The sequence below is a fragment of the Lactuca serriola genome, chromosome 5, assembly GCF_051521515.1.
Source record: "Lactuca serriola cultivar US96UC23 chromosome 5, Lser_US96UC23_V15, whole genome shotgun sequence".
Classification (NCBI taxonomy): Eukaryota; Viridiplantae; Streptophyta; class Magnoliopsida; order Asterales; family Asteraceae; genus Lactuca; species Lactuca serriola.
Window position 1 is genome coordinate 342,014,582 of NC_136412.1, and position 12,463 is coordinate 342,027,044.

The 12,463-nt window shown below is 37.0% G+C and overlaps 1 long non-coding RNA gene across 1 annotated transcript; it reads right to left on the reverse strand.

The window, feature by feature from the left end:
• Positions 1 to 7,533: 7,533 nt before the first annotated feature.
• On the reverse strand, positions 7,534 to 12,203 carry LOC145055405 (uncharacterized). Its single transcript, XR_013685178.1, has 3 exons — positions 9,027 to 12,203; positions 8,017 to 8,941; positions 7,534 to 7,943 (listed from the first exon to the last, which is right to left on the reverse strand). It is a non-coding gene; the product is annotated as an uncharacterized LOC145055405 (long non-coding RNA).
• Positions 12,204 to 12,463: the final 260 nt, after the last annotated feature.

Sequence of the window (12,463 nt, forward strand, 5' to 3'; positions counted from 1 at the left end):
TTTGTTTAATAATATATTTATCTTTTTAAAAAATTAAAATTATTGTAATAAATCATAATAAATGAAAATTTACAATAAAAATTATGAAAGGCAACAATAAAAAGGAGTAACGTGTCTCGGATGAAATATGACATTATCACTAACCTATACTTACGGTGTAAATTCAAAAGAAACAATGGTTGACAATGGTTGTTGTGACTGCACCGAATGAATTTGCTCATATTTTACACATTCATATTTTACACATTTATCTTTGGAATTTGTTTTACTTTTATATTATTTTTTTCTCTTTATATTGTTTTTCTGTCACGATTTAATCACTTGCTAATCGTCGATCTTTTGATGATTTTTGATGTTTCAAAAATAGATATTTAAATATCTGATTTAATTAGTTAAAAAAATAGATCAATAAATTGACATTCATGAACGAGACAACTAAAAAGATTGTTATAGAACACATGGATGTCTGGTCAAAAGAGAAGTATTGAGGAAATAAAGAAATCAAGATCCAACTAACCCACCATTTGCAGTCAACTTTGGGAAAGGGGAAGAATCCTTGTTAGGATGACTTTTGCACAATTATCTTTTTTATATATGAGTTTATTTCATGATTTATCTTTTTTCTTCTCATGACTTATTAAACGTTTTTATTTTATTACCTTTTCATTTTATTGTCTGAAAAACAATTAATTTTGTGAAAAATAAAATTGCTAAAAGTTTACATTATGCAATTTAGGGTGACAATACTTGATAAATTCGTAATCCGACATGGACCTGATACGAAAATAAACGAGTTTGAGTTGAGATTTCTGACACGTCATCTTGCCAACTCACCAATCCGTTTATTTTATGAGTTGTGTTAGGTTACTTGTTTGGGTTCACCGTTCACGGGTCAACCCGCCAACCCGGCTATATATATTATACTTAAAAAAAATATAATTTTATTTATTAATTAATAGAATATAGTTAATATACAATGTCGAAAACCTTTTTTTCTTTCAAATGTATCGTTTATTAAGTTATTATGTTAGATTGCTATTTTCTTTTTCATTTCATTCTAGTTAATGTAAAATGCTAATTTTTAATTAATATAGAGACATGCATTATTCGTATAAATTTCACATGTGAAAAGTTATCCGAAAATGACATGTCGACTCTTTGACGTGAAAATCCACTAACCCGCAAAACTCATATACTTAAACAGATTGTATGAGTTGAGTTATGTTGATGTTTCCATCCAGTCAACCCATATTATTGGTTGGGTTAGGTCAATGTATTCTGACATACCAGCCCGCCAATCTGAACTCAACCTAATTGTCAGGCCTATATACAATGTTACAAACGAAAATATAAATAGAATGACATAATGGAATATGATATATTCTGAAAATTAAATATCCTCCTATAATTTTCTCATATTTATCTTCCTAACCATGTTAAATGGTGACAAGTGGATTAAAATAATATTAAAAAAAATTAAATATGACACATGTCATCATTTGACATGGATAGGAGGATGGTAGGAAGAAATTGTAGGAGGATATTTAATTTCTCATTCTGAAAAAAATACCAAGAATAAATAAAATATACAATAAATATATTTTATTTAATAGACCCTTGCAGTTTGAGCAGTAGTCAAACGGATGGCCAGGCGAGACTTTAGTCTAGTGAATAGCCGGTGAGAAGGTCTTTTGATGAAAATATCAACATAATGATAGTTAGCGGGAACATGAATGACGCAAAAGAAAAAAAAACAACATGTACTTTTATTCTAACAAAGTGTATGTTAATTTTTATGTATTTTATACATTGATGTTGAACTGGATTCTTCCGGAAGGTTGAAGCTTCTAAACAATTCTTTAAATCAAAATGAAACAACATCAAATGATATTGTCACTAACTAAGTAAACACTTGATGATTTCTTCAACTCAATCCAAACACTAATAAATCAAAGGATTTTGAATTCATGGAAATCAAAAACCCTATTTTGCATCAAATGAAGATGATTCCAAGATATCATGCTTTCTAAGGCTTCAATTTGATGATTTATGCGTAAATTCTTCAATAGTTTCTCAAATTGAGTTCAACCTCTCCCTCAATCTTCATAGTCACCCTATGTATGTAATTGAAACTCCCCAAAATCTTTGAAATAAGAGTAAGAGTGGAGCTTAAGTTTTAAAGTTTAAAAAGTTATTACATTTACTCCATTGATTTCTATTTTAAGCCATTTGACCACTAAATGAGTTTAAGACATAACCCTACTCCTAGAGTTTCTAATTTCCAACTAATAATTTTATAACTGAAAATAGTCACATAAGATGTTAGTTTGGCCGATTCTTAACAAAATATAGATTTTTCTAAAATATCACGCCAACTTCTAGTTTCTAACATTTGACTTTGAGTACATACTCTATTAAAATTGCCCTAAAATTAGGATGCTACAAATCCAAGGTTCTACATGGCATGAGTTGTGACATGACACCAAGTGAAACCTTAAGCTTTTACGAGCCATGACTTTTTTAAGGCGTAACTTAAGCCGATAATTTTTTATTCATAAAAAATAGAAATTACATAATTATAGATTTATATCAAATATATCAAAGTTTTAGAAGTGTTATATCAAATACATAATAACATAAAGTTAACAAAAATCCGATAGCTTGATGCTTGATTAGGAAAAAAAATGTGCCTTGAATACTTGTATACTAAGATTTTAAATATCGTTTTAGGATTTCAGTTATCGTTTAACCATTTAGTTATTGCTTTAGTAAATGTTTTATATTTTTTTCTAAAAAAATATATGGGTCGGGAAGATGGGTTTTGTGGATAGTGAATTGGGAAAGATGAAACCGAGATCATAGAAAAAAAAATGATATGAAGCCTATGTGCCAAGAAAGCTGTGAGGGAATGCCCCTTCACCCTAAAGTAGCCTTTTGGGTCTTGTAAAGCCTTGGGGAAGATAAATGAGGAATGATCGTGGGATGAAAACACCTAAGTAGTAGCCCATGTTAAACCTATCAATGAGGCAGGTCTGGAGCGAATAATTCTTGATCTAAACCTTTAAAAAAAAATTAAAACATGACACGTCCCGCTCCAATAACCATATGAGTTTTTAATAATCGAATTCAAAGTCGTATCCACCAAAACAATGAATACCCGACCCATTAACCAAACCTTTTAATAATATTAAATTTTCAAAATTTTTATATATGTCCAAAGTAATATTTCTCCAAAAAGATTAAATGAATAAGACATACATTACTGAATACTCAAACTTCATTACAATAAATATATATATATATATATATATATATATATATATATATATATATATGAAAAAGTTCATTAGAGAATCATTATTAATCAAGGAACCAAAGAACATATCCAAAGTGTTGAATTTTAAAGCGATTGACGGCCAAATTAAGGGTTTTAGATTGGTACATTAAACACACATGCGCCAAATTATACCAAACATTTTTTTAGATTTATTTTTTTAAGGAATGTTTTTTGTCGAAGAAAAACCCGAATATACCATTGTTTATGATTTTTCATCATTTTTCAAATAGATATCCATATTGAAATATGAAAAATAACTTTTTTTTTCAAAAAACCCACTAGATTTTCTCTGTCATATGAAAAATTAATATTTATTTTTTATCAAAAAAAATTAATATATATCAAAAGACATATTTTTTGATACTCTATAAATACATATTCATATTGATATAAAAAATCAAAATTTTGAAAACTGAATTATTTTCAGTTAAAATTCATAGTGTGAATAATTTTAAGTCAAATTCACATTGTGAATCCTATAACTGAATTATATACAGTTGAGATTTTCAGTGTGAATAAATTCACTTGTGAATTTGTAACACCCATAAAATTTACGCCAAATTTAAACTTTTAATACTAACAAAAGAGCCAAATAGTAATTGTTTTTACAAAACATTTCCAATTCATTTATCATCAGAGTGTCCCAAAACAGATCATGAGGATGAGGAGCGGTACGGTCACGCCTTCGCCTTCCCTCGATCTCCTGAAGTACCTGAAACAACAAACTGAAAACTGTAAGCCCGAGGGATTAGTGAGCTACCCCCCAAATACCAATACCACGCTGGCAGAAACCATAGCCATAACGATTAATCAAACAACATACATACTGGGCCATCGGCCAGACTGGTCCGCCCTACTGGACCTACAGTCTGGCTGGAACTATCCCGAGCCTTCGGCATGACTGGTCCGCCACATGGGCTTACAGTCTCCCCGGACCGCTCAAAGGGTGTGTTGGCCTTCAACACAAAGCAGGACCGCCTCAACCCAACCAACCAGCAAATAACCATGTACTCGTACTATCATATACTGGCATATACAAATAGCAAACATATCTATCTCATTGACCATCAATCAAAGAGTTCACTCGTAAGTCGTAACTAGAGCATCGACCTAACAGGTCACTAACATACCAATCCATAAGGATCATAAGAGCATACCATACTGTATGCCCTGATTCCACTCGAACAGATCACAATCACATGCAGCATACCATAACAATGACACTCAAAGGGTCGGCCTTGGTGCCGTAGACCCTACCGGTATAGTGAGGATAACTCACCTCACAGATGTCGACTCGAAAGGTAAACTCCAACTATCGAATTACTTGACACAGGATCCACCACCTATAACCATAGCACAATATACTTATAAGTCCTTACCCTTATAAGGCACTTCGTAACCCCCTAGTAAATTCCTGATCAAGGTCAAAGTCCTCGGTCAAGGTCAACAGTCCATGTTGACCTCAACTCGCCGAGTACACTCGGCTACTCGCCGAGTCCATGGAGCACATTCCAACTCGCTGAGTCATCGGGGTGACTGGTCGAGTTCCTTCGAATCCCGATCAATCCTTAAGGCCACCCGTCGAGTTTCCTCCTTGAAACTCGACGGGTATACACGCAACCATATCCTTGGTTTAACTCATTCGACTCGCTGAGTTGTTCTTCAACTCGTCGAATTTCATGGCCATCTTTATCTAACTCGCCGAGTTGTTCAAACAACTCGTCGAGTTCACTGCTTCCTTCATCTGACTCGCCGAGTTGTTCATCCAACTCGTCGAGTTCAATGCACACCTTCATATGACTTGCCGAGTCGGCTTCGCGACTCGCCGAGTCCTTTCAGTCATTTTAACATGCAGACGTCTTTAAGCTATGGCAAGGCCCCAAATTGCAGATACAACTTCCTTAGGCCTGCTTATCAAGTAAAGTTGCAAACTTTACGTGCATGCATTGCTTCACAAGCTCCTAATGCCAAAACCAAACTTTTAATGGGTGTTCATGGACCAAAGGAACCTTAATCTTGACTAAAGCAGGAACTTTATGCTTGTATGCTCCAAGGAGGGTCCAGATCTGAAGTTACAACTTCAGATCTACCCCATAGATTGCCATACCAACTTGATACCCTCATAAAACCCCTAAACTCATTCAAAGATAAGGTATAAACTGAAATAACTGAGGGTAAAGGTTTAATACCTTCCCAAGAGAGGTCCATAACAGAAGAATTAGGATCTCCTCCCAGCTCCTTGCCTCAATCGCTTGTTTTCCCCAAACTCCTACACCAAAATCTTCTCTCAAAGCTTCAACACACAAAGGCATACACACACACGAGTTAGAGATGCAAAGGGGGCTGCCAAGGAACCGAAAGAGGCTTGAGCTTCTTTAAATAGGGGTGCAACCCCGGGAATTAGGGTTTCACTTTTCAGCTCCTACTCGCCGAGTCCCACAAAGGACTCGCCGAGTAGATCACTTAACTCGCGATCCAACCCGCTGCTACTCGACGAGTAGGGCAACCAACTCGTCGAGTAGGGCCAAAACCCAAAAATATTATATTTAAAGTACTACCTGAGAGTTGGGGCGCTACAGAATTTTACAAAATTAATGTAGAAAAAACTCACTTTGTTTTGTTGTTTTTTAATATTGAGGTTTATTTATTTTTTTAATCAAAAAAGTAAAATAAATAAATCAATAGTCATAACTTTTTGTACTCTTGAAATAGATACTCGTATTGAAGTATAATTTTTTTTCGAAATTAGCTTAGATTCACATTCTGAATCTATTGAAAATTGAATTATTTTCAGTTAAGATTCATAATGTGAATGTGAATCATCAGAGATATGAAATAGTAAGTCAGATTAACATTATGAATGTTAAAACTGAAATATTTACCATTCAGATTCATAGTGTGAATTTGAACAGATCAAGATGATTTTTTTTTCGATGTTGATGTCTATTTATAGAGTTCAAATATTCAAAAATTTTGGTATATTTAGTTTTTCTTGGTTAAAAAATAAACCTAAATATTGAAAAGAAACAACAAAACGAAGTGAGTTTTTTTTTTGATTTTTTATATGGATATCAATGGAAAGATGACGGAAAAAACAATGGTATATTTAGGTTTTTTTCAATAAAAACGTGGTCTAAAAAATTGAACTGCATAAAAGGACGTGAGTTTGGTACAATATGGTATAATCGTTGATCATTATATATATATATATATATATATATATATATATATATATATATATATATGTAGGAAAATATGCGAAAAAGTTCCAAAATTTTGCCCCAGTTTATGATTTAGTCCTAAATTAAATTTCACTCATGAAAAATGACATATTACCGGCTATTACACTCAGTTTAGCCCTACGAACCAGTAACCCTTGTATTAGCCGGTTACCCAGCTGCCTCGTCCTCATTACCCTCCACTAACCTCCCCGTCACCAACTCCTATGTAAAAAACCCTTTCTGACCCTCCATCGAAGCAAAACTCTACCAAAATGGCATCTTCAAGCTTAGTGGGAAGCAGGTGCAATATCCGATCACGAAGGCAAGCATTAAGGGCAACATGCTTTTGTGAAGATCCCGTTGGTAAGTGGACATCATGGAGGCCAACAAACCCTGGCAGGAGGTTCATCGGCTGCCCTAATTTCCGAGTAAGTATCCCTTAATCCTCTTTAATTACATCTCAAATCTCTTCCAATTAGGTTTTATTTCCTATATAACTGGATGAGGAAAAAGATTGCATGTATTTTGCTTGGGTCGATCCCCCATTACCAAACAACTGGTACAAAAACATGTTGATGGATTTTCACAATAATGGAATTCAAGTACACAATGAGTTCGTGGAAGAATTTGTGGAAGAAGCTGTGGATTTTCACAACAATGGCATTCAAGAGGTTCTTGTACAAGGTGAAGGTGAAAAATGGAAGATTGGGTTTTTTTGTGTTTGTTGGTGATTGTGTGGATTATGTTGAAGTTGTTTTAAGTTGTTGTAAAACTTTTGGCAATGTATGTAATCTTGATTACTTAAATGACAGTTGGATGTAAGTTGTATGTTGTAGAATGAAAAATGGTTTTATAGATACCTACTGTTTGAGCAATGTATAATTGTAAGTGTATGATTTGAGCAAATGAAGGATGTTTTTCAATATAACATAATGACCAAAATGGATGTAACTTATACATCAACAAAACATACAAAAATAAGCCAAAGTGTTAACAATGCAACCATATTGTATATTGTTTACAAAAGAAAGGGCATATTAACACATTTACCAAAAAGGGCTTCCTAACAAATTTTCCCAAATAGCCCATATAATTGCTTAAATCCTAACGAATCTAATCCAAACTAAGAGGTTTTTCTGGAGCCATTCCTATTCCTTCTTGTCAACCACAATTTTCTTCAACATGATTTCAGTGATCCTTTCAGAAGGTTTTCTTGTTCTAACCCTAACTTGAGTATCATCAACTCCTTCTTCATCATCCTCGGCTCCATCTTCATCATTGTCCTCCTGTGATTCTTCAACTCCATCTTCATAGTCACTCTCCTCCTTGTTTTCATCATTGTCCTCTTGTGTTTTTGGTACATGTTCACTCACAAAAGGCACATCCTTGCATGGGAAAAAATACAAGTTAGTTATGTTATTGAAAAATAAAATTCACTCTCAATGTTATAATATATACCTTTTCAGCTTATTTGGATTGGTGAAGCAAAGCATCAAATCCTTTAAGTTGTGATTGGGTGATATTAAGACACATAAGGATCTCTGCCTCACTTATTTTGACTCTCTAAGGTAACTCAAATCATGCAGTATTTGATCCAGATCAGCCATATCAAGACCATCACCTTCAACATCAATCGTAACATCGACTTCCTGTGTTTTTGGTACATGTTCACTGTCAACAATCGATGCTGTTTTGGTGAAAAATTGACTATCAACATTAGGTGTTGTTTGGGTGACAAATTGAGTCTCAATCCCAGGTTCTTTTTTCCCAGAACTTTCACCTTCTTCAATAACACTGGTAGACCCTCTTCCACCACTTCTACCACCTCTTCTACCACCTCTTCCACTACCTCTCCCAAGTCTTGTGCAATTGGTCAATTCTAGATTCAACCTTGGCCTTCCTATTTTCTTCTTAGGCTTTGGTGTTGGTTTGACTGAGGGATTCTTGAAAGACACTTATGTGCCCCATTTGCATACAATTCTGACATTGGATAGTTCTACCCTTAGCGGAGACTTGGGAGAACCTATCTTCATGCTCAGAGACATGCCTTTTCCTTTTCATACAAGGCCTTCCTGGCATCCTTATTTCAACAGGTGGTAGTGGTTTGGTGTAAGGTGTTGGTTCCCACGTATTACTGCCATTAACAGGAAGGATGTTAGACTCATAAGTAGCTAGAAACTTGTCCTTACCAAACCATGTGATGATGAATCTAGTTGGATCCTGTTGTGTGTAAGTTATGGTTGCTTGGGCATGGACACATGGGATCCCAGACAACTCCCAAAGTCTACATATACAATACATCCTCTCTAAGTTCACTCCATATGAGTGGAAGCCATTTCTTACTTCAAAAGCATTCAAACCACTAGGATGAACATACCAACTCCTGCAAACACATTAACAGTTTTAATTAGTATACATATTGATATAAATACTAAACTCATACATTGTCTTAATTTTACCATACTTACTTGGTATCAAAACCAAACTCATCCATTTTCTTAATAGCTCTTGGACACACATCATTAACCCATTTACATGCTTCTTGCTTCAAGTTAAATAACCTTTCTGTAACACCCATAATCAGAAAGACCAAGAAAGGAAAGAAAACCCTAAGTCAAAAGGGGTCAACTCGTCGAGTCCAAGGAAGAACTCGACGAGTCGGAGCGGGATCCGAGTGCAAGTTAAGTGAACGTCTCGACGGGTCGGAGAGTGGACTCGGCGAGTCTGGTCTGGTCTGGGTTAGGAAACCCTAATTTTGGGATTTGGTACCCTATTTAAGCGTCTTATTCTCTTCCCTAGGGCTCATTTACGGCCCCTATTGTCAAGAACTCGAAACCCTAGCCACCCAACTCCATTGTTGAGCTAGTTCTTGCCTTGAGAGTGAATTGAAGCTTGGAGAAGGAAGAAGGACCTTGGTGGTGCAACAAGAAGTTATAGATCCAGAGTTGGTGTGGCATTTTGGACCATTTAGAGGTTAAAAGCTTATACCTTGGCTGTTAATCATTTAGATCCCCTTTCTAGCATAGATTTGGTCACATTTGGACCATTTCCAAGGTCAATCCGAGTATTGAGCCATTGAGGACGAAAAGGACTTAAGATCTTTGCATTTATGAGCTTTAGAAGCTCTGAGGGGGCATCTTTATCCATCCATGGCTTCATTTCATGACCAAGGCCTCCTTTGAAGCTTGGATTAAGTGTTCTAGCCTCATAACACCTTGCATGCACGTAAAGTTAGCAACTTTACGTGCAAAGCAAGCATTAGAAGTCCAGATGTATGAGTGGAAGGTGTTGGAATGGACTGTGATCGACAGAATAGAGGTGTTACAAGGTGGACTCGGAGAGTCAGTTCATGGCCTCGGCGAGTCGGGTCGCAAACCCAAACCCTCCTGTTTATGATTCGGATCAGTGAGTGGGGTTAGAGAATGACTCAGCCAGTCTGTGTCCGTAATGGTCATGAAGATCATGGTACTCGACGAGTTCAAGAAGGAACTCGACGAGTCCAAGGCAATCTCCTTAGCTTATGAAGGTGGACTCGGCGAGTTGTAGAACAACTCGGCGAGTCGGTTGAAGCTGGTCCCGAATGTTTTGTTGAAGGAGAACCTGTCGAGTTGTTGCTAGACTCGACGAGTAGAGTCGATGTTGTTTTGAGATTTGAGGAGCATGGACTCGACGAGTTGGTAGAACAACTCGGCAAGTCGAGTCAACTGGAAGTTAACTCTGACCGTTGACTTTGACCTTGAGAATGACCTTGACCAGAGTTGCCTAGTTGACTTCGGGAGGACAGTTAGGCTAATTGTTATTATTTGGTATTGGTAGCTCGGGGAGCTAGTGGAGCAGCGGTTCAGAGAGTTGTCGGATAAGCCAGGGGGTTATCAGCAGAGTTCAGTAATGCAGGTGAGTTTCCCTTTGTGTGAATGGGTCTACGACCACAATGCCGGCCCATGTAGTTATGAGTAGGAAGACCCGGGGGTTAGCCCTAGGCACTGTTTGCTAGTATGATATTCAGGACCAAGGTCCAATATCGAGCGGGTACCCAAGGAATGGTTTGAATGATAGAGTATATTTGTTGTCTGTGTGATACTTGTATATGCCTGGTAGGGGGTGAGTGTGGGCGAGGTCCCGTATCTCACTATTAGCAGAGTATGGATGGGGTTCCATATCTCATCAGTAGCCGAGTAGGGGCGAGGCCCAAGTTAGGAATGGAGTGAGTGTGGGCTGGGCCCGTATCTCACTATCAGCAGGAGTGTGGACGGGGTTCCATGACTCGACAGTAGCAGGATAGGGTCGGGGCCCAAGACAGGCAAGGCCTTAGTACACGAATGCAGTAGAGTATTTATGGTTTATGTGTTATGTGATATGTTATATGTTTGTATATGTTTAGCCGACGGGGCCCAGAGACAGGCGGGGCCTAAGAGAAACATATATGTACACCGAGAAGGGCTCGAAGCCAGGCGGGGTCGTTGTAGCGGGCGAGGCCCGAGGTAGTGGGCGAGGCCCGAAGTAGCGGGCGTGGCCCAGTATTTGCAGTATGTGTTTATGCAGGGTATATGGTAGGTTGGGGAACTCACTAAGCTTCGTGCTTACAGTTTTCAGTTTTGGTTTCAGGTACTTCCGGTAGCGGAGGGAAGAGCTCGGGATGATCGCATGACACACACCATAGTTAGTCAGCCTGGGATGCTTTACTCTGATAATAAGAACATGTTTTGAATTGATACTCTGAACTTATGTTATGACTTATGATATGGTTTTATAAATATGGTTTTAGTAATGTTTTAAAGAAAATTTTTAGTCGTGATTTTTGGGTCGTGACACTTTCCATCATATATAGTCTAATCTCCTCAAGCATGGCCAACAAAAGCTTCTTTCTGGAATCAAGTATAATGGCATTAAAACACTATGCCATTCCATTTTCAACAGCCTCACATGCCATTCCACCTTTAAAAAATTCCCTGCACCAAGATTTAGGCTCCCTTGCCATCAAATGACCATAAGCAGCAGGATTGATTTCTCTGATCTTCACCATATTCAATTTGAAGTCTCCCTCAACAGTCAACTTGGAAACTGTCCAAAACATATTCTTGAACTCTATATTACTGAAGACCTTTCTGAAATTTTCATACACATGTCTTACACATTGTCTGTGCTCCACATGTGGCAATACAACCTTTACAGCTTCCAAAAGACCCTATCAATTAATTAAAAATTTTCATTAGTAACTGCTTGATACTTGTATAAATGAAATGAAAAAAAAGATAATAGAAAACATTACCTTGTGTTGATCAGAATTAACACACAAATCCAAGCCTCCTTGTAATTCCAGGTCATAATGTAATAGTTCCAAGAACCACTGCCAGTTGGGCTTGTTCTCAATTTTAACTATTGCCCAAGCAATGGGATACACATGGTTATTTGCATCCCTCCATATGGCAGTTAGTAGCTCACCTTTACATTGTCCCTTCAAAAAACTCCCATCAAGCCCTATAACTCTTCGACAACCAACTTTCCATCCTTCTTTGATAGCCTTAAAACATGTATACATTTTATGGAAAGTAGTAGTGTTATCAGGGTTTACAGTGACATATATTTGAATTGTACTCCCTGGATTGGACCTCATCAACTCATGTCCATAACCCCATACTTTTGCATAATGATCACTCAACTTTCCATCTATTAAAGAAATTTCCCTACACTTTTGTAACAGCCCGGAATTCCAAATATTGATATAATTATGATTTTGGGTGTTTTAAGAGGAGACTCGGCGAGTTGGAGCTCAGACTCGCCGAGTAGGATCGCAGACCTGGTCGCGGGTTCGCGACTGGACTCGACGAGTCCGGATATGGACTCGGCGAGTTTGCGCTGTTTAGCGAAAACCCTAACCGTTCAGGTTTGGGATGTATAAAAGGGA